Source organism: Melospiza melodia, chromosome 12 (genome assembly GCF_035770615.1).
Source record: "Melospiza melodia melodia isolate bMelMel2 chromosome 12, bMelMel2.pri, whole genome shotgun sequence".
NCBI classification, from domain to species: domain Eukaryota; kingdom Metazoa; phylum Chordata; class Aves; order Passeriformes; family Passerellidae; genus Melospiza; species Melospiza melodia.
The window spans coordinates 18,600,688-18,612,999 of NC_086205.1; the positions used below are offsets into that span (position 1 = coordinate 18,600,688).

Here is a 12,312-nt window from a genome sequence, read left to right on the forward strand (position 1 = left end):
CCCTTCCCACAAAATTTCACACAACCACATGAGCAGACGGAGAACATTCTCAGCAGCAGTGACTTTGAGCAGCCTCCTTGCAGCAGTGGAATGAAGAGCCCACATCTGACCCATCATAACCCAGGAGTGAGGAGCTCCTTTCTACTCAGGAAGGGAAACTGGTGCTACCCAGGGAACTGGTGTGTGCTCAGCTCCTCATAAGGGAATGATTGTAAGCGAGCTGCTGGTGGAGGATGGGAACATCACGGGTTTCCCCACGTGGTTAATTCCTGCCATGGTGCCTTCTTGGATTCACCCACCCTCTTGAGCTGGGTGGGGCAGAGGAGGACACGTCTGGGTCCACCCATGCGCTCCCAAAGAAGGAGCGACGTGTCACCCCAATTTGGGAACAGGTGTGTTCAGTGGCCAGATCAAGGCGCGTTAGGAGACCTGGAACTAGTTTGACATAGGCTATTATTTCATGGCATCTCAAGTATATTCCACATGTCCTTTAAGTGCTCCAGCACAGTAATGTCCCAGGCTAGCCTTTCCAATCGTGCTCTTCTAACACGTCAGTTTGGTTCTTCCAGAACAGGGAGGGGGTGGCTTTTTGCCAGTGTTATGTAAAGAGCAGAGGGATTGCGTAAGTTCAGTTGGTCGCAAAGGTATAAAATAGGCTTTATTGGTAATTGCTGCACCTGGAAATTTCTCCAGAGGCATCTGTGCATATTTTACAAGGAACTTGTCCTTATCTAGATTTAGGGTCTTCTGGAATCCTTTTTTCTGGATACTTCTGTTCTCAGAAATGCTTGGGCAAAGGTGAATATTTGCTTTCAAGCGGGATTTGATAGAAGGAGGTTGTATGTCCCTTCACTGATGCTGCATAAAGTGCTTGAGTTGCTCCACTGACCTGTGATTTATGCAGTCAGAGGCAGGTGCTTGTTTTAAATCAGTTCCCAGGTGCAAACCCAGGACACTTGATGGGCCTGTCCAGTCTTCCTAAGAGTGACAACAAGACCATATGACTGCAACTAAGAAGAATTGCTCTACTTGAGATCTTTCTAGAGAATTAAATAGCAAGTAACACCTGTTAGAAACACAAGTTATTTGCCACAATTTCACAAGTAGGAAAGATCATTGCATTCCACATGTCCGTGTGAGATAGGATCTTGTATATTTTAGGAAAAGTGAAAAGTGAAATAGCATTTAAAAGTGGTCAGAATGTGACCCACTATAACTCCAGCAATGCAAAGAGAAATGGCAAGCTTCACTTTGTTCCTCTATCTTCTATATGTTTAGCATTAAGTGTATGGAAAATGCTTTACAAAACCAAGGCCTGATCAGTAGCTAATGCATTCCCAGGTTCAATAACAAGTACACTTTGTACATCAGAGGAATGGCAGACTGCCCAGAGCTTTTGGGCAGATGCTGTTTCTAAAGAAATTAAATGCATGAATAGATAATAACCAAAGAAATCCCTGCTGGAATAGAGAAAGGACAACCTCCTTCTGATAAAATCAAGTTCTTGCTCAATCACTCCCCACTTGAACACGAAGACCAAATTGAGTCAGTCATGAAGGTTCTGGAGTCTACAAATAAATGGTTGGGCTTCTTTTCTCTTAATCATGCTGTACATTATCCTAAGAACTGGCAAAACACAGCAAGAATGACTTTTCTGTCCCTCCCAAGAAGAGGGACATTGCCGGAAGTCAGCTGGGTCTGATAGGCTGAAGAAGGAGTTTCCCAGTTTTTCCTCAACTGGTTGCCCCCAATCCTCTAAGGGCAGAAGGGAAGGAGGAAAGTGTGTTTAACCTTGTCCTCATCATGCAAACAGAGGATTCAGGTGAGGAAGACCTGCAGGACAGCAAGTGTGAGCAGGGCACCAGCAGTGAAAAGAGGAACATGAGGTTGGCAAGGAGTGGGTGAGCTCTGACATGGGAAGGAATGAGGTGAGGGTCAGGGCCAGAGGAATGGAGAGAGCTAACCTCAAACCAAACCACCTGGGTATTTCAATCCTTGATTCCAGTCATGGTGCAACACACAGCCTTCCCCACTACTGACTCTAGCCCCCATGCTGCTGCCAGACCCTGTGTTCATTGCCTGACCACCACGGGTTGGTCTCACTGGAAGTCCTGTGCAGGCAGACAAATACCAGGCTGTGCTGCATCAACTCCCTGGCAGGGAGAGTTTATACCTACAGGACTCAGAGAACGGGTGGGCAAAGTGCACATGGGGAAGCAAGAACCAGCACCTGAGTGTTGGGATGAAGCTGTTGATGTTGGTGTGACCAGTGCCGGGTGCTGCTACAGGGAGTTGGTCAGAGGCACCTGTTCTGTGCCTGGGAACCAGGCTGCTGGTACCACATGAAGGGCCTGGGAAGCTCAGAGATGTTTGACCAAATCTTTTCCAAGAGACAGAGTCCAAGTCTTGCTTCTCTTCCCTCTTGTTTCCCATGGTCCATGGGGATGGTATAACCTCACAAAATCTCTTCCAAGGCTACAGACCCTTGCAAAGGACAGCAACTGTTCTGCCCAGGGTCTGGCTCAGGAAAGAAAGGGACAGAGCTCAAGATACAGCTCAGAAGTGAGAATCTGGCACACATCTGTAGCTGAGAGGCAGGTGGAAATGCCCTGAGCAAAAGCTGAGACACCTTTGGATGTCAAACAAGTGAGACAGCTGCTCAGCAAGCCCACAGGCTCATCCTTTACTTCCTGGTGAGGATATCCAGGGGACCAGTTGTAGTGTGATTGCCAAGGCAAACCATGGTGTAGGTGACAGCACAAGGCCAGGAACAGTTTGCACACAGGCTTGGTGCTCCATCCAATGTTGTTCTCGACCATTGGGGCCACTGGGGCCACTGGGATGCTTCTGAAATACCTCACAGGGAGAGGGAAATTCAGTGCAACCAGTCATCGAGGATAGCTGCAATATCTAGTGTTCCTGGATCTCACTCAGTCCCTGAAATACATTTATGGTGTACGTGACAGGTGGTTTATTTTCAATACCTAGAGCATAGAAGGCATGTGAGATGATGTGCTGTCATCTAGAACACTTTATTCTTGTTTAGTGCCAACTATGTTACAATATCATTTTGATGTCACCATTTCCTCCCGCTGAAATAAAAAAAACAAAACCAACATTGCTAGACAACATTTCCCAGCAGGGAGACTTCTGGGTTTGTTTTCCATTATACCTGCTTTTTATTACTTCATTGGCTTGTTCACAAGAGAAGGATAAAGAAACTAAAATAAAAATTAATAAATTCCTATATTTTTAATCCCTTTTATTATAAAAGAACAATCCTTTAAAAAATACCTGACTTCTAAGTGTCAACACATAGCTGATGTTATAAAGTATTCATGGGGGCTGGGATTAATGCTGACATGTTCTAAACTGATTAAATTTGAGAACCCGATGACTAGAGTTGGATTTTCATTATTCCCCTGATATGAGCAGAAAGTTTCAGAACTTGAGAATTTCTAAGTATCCAGCACATCTCTGTGGAGCCCAAACAAATTGCCCAGGGATAGCAATAGCAGGTGGTCCCCAGCCATGGGGGTTTTAGCTGCATCTCTCAAATCCAGTTACTCCCATGCAACACTTTGATCCTGATTTGTTCCATAAATGTGCCATGCTAGACTCTGCAAGCAGCCATCAGCTCCTTCATTCCTAGGAGTCTCTCAGGGAGCAGCTGCAGGTGCCAAAGCCTTTGCCAGCTGTGGAGGAAAAAAATGGTGCCTGGCAAGGTTAGCCAAACCATTGCCAGCCCCCAGCTCTGTGGCTGTGGGAGACACACACACATTTCTGAACACCCTCTCTAGCTATTTGCGCTGGATTTGCCACAGCACTGCACACAGGACTGAGTGGATGCAGGCTCCTACCTGCAAAGCATCACGACACAGATGTGGTAAACCAGAGCCTCCAACACCCTTGGGAGATGCTGCTGCACACAGAGAAAGTCTGGCTCTTAGAGGAAGTTTTTCCATGCAAAATATTGTCCTTGCTGGAGCCTGACAACCCAGCACCAGCTCCAGCCTCTCTCAGGAGATCTGTCCTCAGGAAGAGTTTTTCTCCCAGAAGAGAGAGCTCTGCAGAGGATTATTCTGCACAGTAACCTGTTGTGAGAGTTTGTAAATGAGCCCTGCAAGGACCCAGCTCTCCTGGGCAACACTTCAGAGTGCATGGGCTGAAAAAGGCCTGAACTCTGCAGGGAGCCCTGGGGAGACAGGTCAGAGGTTAAGGGTTTGACTGCTGAGCAGCTCCAGCCCCAAAATTCAAGGCCAAGAGGAAGGGATGAAGCAAGGGAGCCTGGGCTCATCTTGGATCATCTTGCTCAGGACCTTCCTCACTCAGTGAAGTTGCTCCAGCACAACCTGGCAAGACAAGACTGAACCTTCCCAAGAAAACAGGTGTTGAGCTGGGCTCCACATGGCAACAACCTGAGAAAAACTCCCCCAGCCTTCCTTCTCCCTTCCTCCTCCTCCTCCTCCTTCTTCTCTTGCTCTTCTCCAGCCCTGGCAGCACATCTCTGCAATGGCCATGTAACAACAGCACCCTGGCTGTTGCCCAGCAGGGCTCCCACTGCATCTGGCATTTCTGGGCATGGCCCTCCCGAGTACACCCATCTTAACTGACCCACATCTTTGCACAGGCTGTTTCTGGGGCAGCGTGAGCGTGTTTTGCTACTGCACCTTGTATCGCCCCTGCCCTGATAGGGCAGTTTTCCAGGCAGGGCAAACATTTCATCACCATCTCCTTCATGTTTCTTTTTCTTTCTCATTTCCCTTTTTTCCACCCCCATGTTTTTTTCCTTCAATATTGCCTAACCTCCACCTGGGTGCAGGCGGTGGGGTGAGCTCACTGTGCGCAGCCCTGCCAGCCCCAGGGCCATGCAGAGCCAGCCTCCTCCACCCTGTGGGAGCCACAGGGACTCTGGTGGGAGGCATGGGGCCTGAGGAGTCCACACTGAGCCACTCCACCCAGGGACACAGCCCTCAGCTGCACATTCCCAGCATGGCACTGGGTGGAGGGAGCTTGGTCGTTTCCATCAGCATCCCTGATGAGGAGACACGGCTCAGCAGAGAGCAGAGAAAAGCATCAGCCCCACCACTGTCCCCCACTTGACTGTGGGAAACCTTGCACTTTTCTGGGGGTGTGGGAGGCACACAACGACCAGGGTGAGCTGCTGCCTTCCTGCACCTTCTCAGCCCATACCTCCCAAGAGACACAGTGGGAGCTCTGTTGGCAGACCTCACCAGGAAACGGTGCTTTCTGCAGGAAAAGCTTTTTTTTCATTATTTTCTGTTTTTGCTCTTATTATTTTTTGGAGGGGGGAGGGGAATTGAGCTGGGGGATTTCTCTAAAAGTATATATTACAGGGGAAGAAATATCCATTTTCTGTCTAATCGCAAGAATTTTCTTGATGCAGACAAATATCACTTCCCAGAGGGCTGAATTGCTTCTGCTTCCAGTTGCTGAGAACTACACTTTGTTAGATGGGAGTTTGATGAAAAGCTTAAGTGGTGGCAAAAATGGAAATTTTGCAGAGATACCTGCTGGAACCCTCTGAAAGGTCATGCTTTGGTGATGAAAAAGAATTTAAAAACCTTTTTTTTACACCACGACTCTCAGCAGGATGGCTTTGCAAAGGGAGACATGGGTTAGGAAAACTGGATGACACCACTTCCCTAGGGACAGACAGAATGAGGAAAGGTGGGGAAGGAATGAAGGTTGCCCAGTGCTAGACACAGGCAGGAAGAGAGACCTGGGACTGGTGGCTAAGAGCATGGCTGGGGTTTTGCCTGGGGACTTTTAGTCTTCTAATTCTAGATTCAGTACCAGTAAGTTGCATTTTTCCCAAAAAAATATTGGTAGAGTAATTCAGAGTGCTACAAAGGTGCTATGCAAATTTCTGGTGGGAAATACAGCTGTCTCAAAACATTGATAGCCTGTGGTTTCATTTATGTGGTGGATGTTAATGTGTCTAATGATTCTGAGGAGAGATGTCTGAAAAAATGAATTTGGAGTTGTTTTGTTCCATGAGCAGTTGTGAAAAGTCAGGAAGGAGGGAATTAGTTCAGATTGCAACTAGGACTATTAATTTAAATTACAGAAAATGTGAAAGGTGAGGAGAAAATGCTGTGCTTTGATTTGGAGCTATTTACAAGTAAAATGGAGGGGAATTTTAAACTGAAATAAACATTGCAAATGTACTTTCTTGGAATTTTTTTTTTCTCAGGACAAACAATTTAGTTCAACCAGCACTAATGCTCAAAACTATTTGTCACCAAATTTGCATTTTTCACACAAGGAAAGTTTCAGGTGAAATAATTGCACCCATCCCCAGCTCTGAGCCTGGGAATTGAGGACATCTCCCAGCCCTTTGCCATTGTGTGAACTAACTCAACTGGACACTCATACCAAAACTCTCACTGCTGAGGATCCATCTCCAGACCAGGCTCTCAATATTGTGTTTGGGCAGCTCTGTCCTTTTAACATTTGGCAAGGTTTCCCCCCAGTGTGGTGTCACATAGAGAGAGCTCAAGGGGCAGCTGGAGATCTTGGCTGAGTTCATGTGGGTCACTCTCCTCCCCACAATGGCAGAAGGAACAAGGCTGTTCCCTGGGGAAGGTCAAGGAACTCACCCCAAGTCATATCCCACAACCTGTTCCAGCCCCACAGCACCCAGGTGATGGGTCCAGAGACAAAAATGTCACCCCCAAACCCTCAGCATGAGGTCCCCATCTCACACGCATGGCTGCAGAAAACCAACCCTCCAGGCTTTGCACAATGGTGAAATTCCTTTTCCTGGTGGGGGACACAGAGGGCTCTTCCCTGCACCAGCACCCAGGGCTGGAGGGGATGAGCATCCTCCAGGGGATGAAGGCAGCTGGTCACACACCAGCCTGGCTGGACCTTGGCCAGTCCTGTCCTTCGGAGGTCCCACTGAAAACAGCGGTGGTCAATAAAAGAAGGTAACAAAGGTTAGGAGCAACATTTTTCTAAGAGGTAAGTTAAATAAGAGGAAATAATCCAAAATTACTCGATAATCTGGTTTGTAGCTATGTACATTAACTTTTTAGTGGCAGCGAGGTTTGCAGACATCTCTAATGATTTTCATGAACCCTTCAGATGGGAATGGAACAAAGCAGCTTGGGAAATGGTTCCTAGTTTCAAGTCTCAAAAAACACATTAGGGTACCTTGAATTTCCTATGTTGCAGAAGCTAGGCAAAGGAATGTTAATAAACCAGACATTTTTTAATCCAACCTGCCATTTTTTCCCATCACTTTAATCATTCCCTGTGACCTGCTGCCCAAACAATGAAGCAGTGTGCAGGGACCTGAAAGTCATTCATTAATGTTTACAAGACACTCAGATAATAGTGGGAGAGAGGAATAGAGATAGCATGTATGAATAAATGATAGCAATAATATGTTCAGTCTCCGAGATTACTCATGCTATAAAATCTGAGCAAGTACATAAGTTTTCACAGGTTTGGGCCTTGGCTTGGTCCAAAGATACTTTCAGGTCAGCCTGCTAGGTCCATGAATGAAGCACTCCCTGGATTCACTTGGCTCTGTGGGTAGGAAGAGGGAAGCTGTCAGATATCAAGAATTTGGCAATATCACCATGCTACTTAAGTCATGTTAGTTAACTGGAGGAAGATCATTCACTAAAACACTGTGTTGATAAATACCACAGAAGTGTGGAGCTGGGGAGGTCCAGAGGAACAAACATTGTTTAGGTTTTACAGTGCAAATCACTCTAGGAACAGAAAAATGCCTTTCCATTTTTCCTGATCCCAGACATTCCTTGGAGCATAGGCCACGGCTGCTTTATTTTTAAAATCAACAAGTTCTTCTGAAGAAAAAGCATTTCTTGGTCTCGTGACTGCCACAGCAGAGAGCTCCGTCCCCTCGCAGTCAGGCAATGAGCTTCCTGCCAGCTGGACTCACGGGCTGCTAAACCCTGCCCCAGCAAGGCACGAGCTGCCTCTTATCTGCCAGCCAGGGCTGGAGCAATAGGATTGAGACATTGCAAGATATCATCTGGGAGAGCAAGATAAATCCAGGCGAGTTGATTTGTCAGACTCTGCCGAGCACGCAGGCAGCGCATGGCCCCGGCAGCGCCGGCTGTGCCGAGCCCACCCAGCCCTGGGCAGCTTCACCTGGGCACAGGGGCTGCCCTGCAAGGTCAGGGGAGCCTTCAGCCTCGCCAGGCTCTCATACTGCACACACACCACCATGCCCAGGAAGCACCAAGGCCATCCTTCCTAACAGTGCCGTCATTGCATCCTACAAGCAACCCCAAGGGTCTTATGCCAGCTGGATTAACCATATCAAAGCTGGATTGTGCAAGAAAAGCAACTTATTTCCCCTCATCGTGAAGTTGGTTACAATGTGAGGGAAACACCAGTACTACACATTTAACAAGGAAAAGTGTTTCACTCCAGAAAAATGCAAAATTGATACTCCTTCCATTCTCTGGCTGTGTTCTTGTTGTCCCTTATCTCCGTAACACATCACAGCATGCTGTGCCTGAAGGCTGTGCCCCATCACCAGGCTGCACCACCACCTCAGAGTTTCAACTTTCTCTGCGTTTTCAGTCTAGTTCTGTACTGGCTACTTTGTACCAGTTGAAACACCTTATCTCCTTGGCTGGATCAAGGTCTCCTCTGTGTGTGTTGCAGTTTAGCAGTCTGGCATGTAGAAACGGCAAGTTTCAGCTATCACCAGCTGCTCTGTGTTTCTGTCCAAGACACACTATGCTTCCCTCCAACAGGATTTCTTTACAGACTGGCTTAAACCTCACCTACCTGCAGCAGGGTATAAGCCCATGCTTCCTACTAAAGATGTAGGAATAGGCAACCAAGTGGGGAAATTCAGCCTGACACATGGGGCTGGCAGAAGTGATGCCCTGAAAGCCCAAGGAGGCAGGAATAGCCAGAAGAAACCCAAACAGGGGGTGTATATGAACACCTGCAAGGCTGGTGCTCACACTTGAGGCAGTCATCCGGGTGGTCTGTAAAGGGCACAGCCAGCCTGCCATGGACTGCTCCTTTAGTTGAAGGGGCTCTTTGGAGCATCTCTTTTTCTGCACCCATTACAAAAGCAGCAGAGCTATCTGGCCCCTGTGAAGGTGTTCTCACTGGTGTACCTGCCCAGGTTCACACTGCAGCCCAGAGGCAGGTCCAGAGGAGAAGCACCCCACACCACTCACGTGCCCCCCTCTTTGCAGCCACTTGTCCCCTCACCACCTCCCAGACAGCAGAGGCTGTCCAAGTCTCCAGACTGAAATTCTCAGTATTATCATTACTGTTATAGCATCTAAAGAGGACCCAACCAAGAACAAAGGACTTGTTTTGCTGGATCCTACACATCTCATGTGCTTGAAGGAAGTTTCTCTGTCTGTGAACACACTCATCGAGTTCCTGGTCTTGCAAACTCTTACAGGCATTACCATAAAACCTCTGAGAAATTACATGGGAAGGAAAATGACCAGGCCCTGTAGAAACTGCCTGGTCCTGTCCTCAAGTTTAATTAATCTGTCCAGGGCTTAAGCTGTTCAGAAACACCTCCTGGAAGATGAAGGCAGGACAGGGAGAGCTCAGGAGGTGTTAATGACCCATGGAGAGCACTACTTAGCTGGCACAGGAGCTCTGCTTGTTGTGGTCTTGTGGAGCTCGTGCTGTTCTGGAGGGTGTCCTCACACGTGGATTGTGTTTTCTGTGTATTTGTTCTCAGTCAAGGAAGGAGTCTGAATGTCTCTGCTGAGAGACTCCCTATCAAGGCTGGAGTTTCCTTGTTTTGCATTTCTGCTCATCTAACAAACATATTTACTATTCTCAAGCACTGTTTTCCATGGATCTCCATGCCTGTGTGCAACAGCTGCAGTGCTGACCCCTCCAAAGCCACATCTGCAGAGGGACTGGGAAGTGTGTGCACTGTGTCCCTCGCAGGCAGCACCGGGCTCTGCAGGGACCCGCTGTGAGCCACACGTCAGTGGTGCTGTGCCAGCTCCTCCACGCTCTGAGCATTCTCCAGCCAGCTCTCTCTGTCTCAGAGTAAGACCTGGTGTGTGTAACAGATCTGCTCCCTCCCGAGGGAAAGCTCTGCACTGTCGTCTTTTTGCCTTACCCAGACAGGCAGACCGATGAACCCCTGAGATACTGGGAACGCCGGCTACTAACAAGGTTGGCCAATGCCTGGGATGTCTGGGGGCTTCAGGCATCTTAGCTGAGCTCTTCCTGCTCAAGAGAAGGCTAATTAATCAGCTCTGCTGTTCTGGCATCACCCAAAAGTGAAAATACTTTCTGGCAGGGCAGCAGGCACAAAATTAGCTGCTGCATTAAACTGCCAAATCTCCTTTACTCCTTTATTAGTTGCATTTGGTGATGATGAGGAGTGAGGCATTAACCGGTCCCTGATGGATAAAGAAACTATTACTCTGTTTTCTCTTTGCAGCTGGGAAGAGGAAATAGGTTTTATTACTGAGATTTCCTTGAAGACATTCACTTGACTTTGTGGCATCAGAGACGGAAGAGAAATGAAGAACACAGGAATCTTGGCACAGCAGGAGAGATTGTGCACGGATAATAACAGAGAGAAGCACCAGGTCAGTTGGGAGCTGAAAATATACTTAGGTGATTGAATCCTTGTGTTGAGTTGAAGCTTTGACAATCTGCTGGGCTTAACTAATTTCAGCATTGCAGCCAGAATCTCTGTGCTGGCACTGAGGGCCTAAGCCAGTGAACTTGCTGGGAAGACACATTCGGGATGGATGAGAATGGAACAGAAGAGAAAAAAATAGAATAGAAATAATAGATTATTAATTCTTTGTTGTTTGGTTTTGTTTGTTTGTTTGGTTTTTTTTTACTTAAGATTAGATTTAGAACTTACCCATCCTTGTTTTAGGCCTAGATCCCAGCTAACGTGACATGACCCTACTGAAGGAAGGTGCGGACTGGAAGAGCCCATGCAAATCACAATCCATGCCTTGAAATCTCAGAGGGCTCATTTTGGAATGAAATACTGAGTTTCCTAAGGGATAATGGCAAATTCTTGAGTTTGTTATCATTTGTTACCAAGAAAAACACAGCCTGGACACAGATGTCCAAGAGATCTAGAGCAGACCAGAGCAAAAGGGCAGAGCTGGTACAGAGCTGACCTAAGCATGGTGGGGGACCAATGGTCTGTGAACCAGCATTGGGAGGAAAGTGGAAGAAACACCCTAACCATGTGGGGAAAGAGATCTTGTGACAGGCAGGCAGAGGCAAAAAGCCAACCTGGCCAAAGAGGATGTGGTAACCCAGGCCTGTGGGGACCAGGCTCCAAAGCCCAGCAGGTTCCTCCTGTTCTTGGTCACTGAGGGACCCTTCTCATTCCATGGGCACGCGGAGCCCGGTCAGGAGGAGGGTTGGGAAGAGGAACTACATGAAACCATCCTGTCCCATCACTTCTGACAATGAGGGGAGCTGACATGGGCAGGTAGGGCAGATGGCCAAGGGATACCCTGGACAGGGTGTATTTGAACCTCCTAGGAGGAAAAGTTCAGACTCCTTGCTCAGGCGCTGGCCCAAATATCAGCACAGTGTGGTGACATGAGCTTGTCTCTCAGAACAGCTCAACCAAGAGGCTGGCAGAGGCCTGAGCTTTACTTCTGGTAGCTCTTGCTGGCTGCTGCTCAGGGCACCGCCCCCCAGCTCTGCTGTACCTCGAATCCTCCCGCCTCCCTCCACCTCTTTTTCCACATCTACAAAGTGGAGCTAAAGCTAATTACAGCCCCTAGAATGGAGCTGCATCACTTGGCTTTACCAGTGTTTCAAAAGCACCCAGACATAAAAGGTGCTTGAGAAAGCAGAGTATTGTTATTACTAATAATTACAAAAATTAACCAAATATTTGTCTAGCAGCATCCATCCCCACTGCTGCTTCTTACATAAAACACACACATGCTCTGACTGCCAAGCCAAAGCCCCAGAATCACTACATCAGCCCTACGGTATCGAGAAGGGGGGCAAAGTGCCTTGGGTCTAAAAAGGGTTGTCTGTTCCAGCAATTAATTTAATTGTCCTAAATATAACCCAGGTATAGTGCAGATCCAGATTGCTGGCTGACAACAAACCCAAACAGGGCCCAGAGGCTGTTAGGCAGCAGGTTAAATGCTGCCTCTGAAGCTGCTGGGCTGATCCTGGCACACGAGTATATTTTCTCTTGGTATTCGCCGCCGCTTGCTGCTGTGGAGTTGAATTCTCGTAAAATGTTTATCAATGCCTGGGCATCTTCCAAACCAAGAAAGGGTGCGTGAGAAGTGTCCCCTTGCAGTCAGCAGA

At 47.8% G+C, this 12,312-nt stretch overlaps 1 long non-coding RNA gene across 2 annotated transcripts; it reads left to right on the forward strand.

Annotated features, from left to right (window-relative positions):
- The first annotated feature begins 10,050 nt into the window (after positions 1-10,050).
- On the forward strand, positions 10,051-11,031 carry LOC134423452 (uncharacterized). Of its 2 annotated transcripts, none has more exons than XR_010029123.1 (3): positions 10,051-10,173; positions 10,445-10,595; positions 10,895-11,031. It is a non-coding gene; the product is annotated as an uncharacterized LOC134423452 (long non-coding RNA). The 2 variants fall into 2 exon arrangements; XR_010029124.1 differs by lacking the exon at positions 10,895-11,031 and adding an exon at positions 10,685-10,812.
- Positions 11,032-12,312: the final 1,281 nt, after the last annotated feature.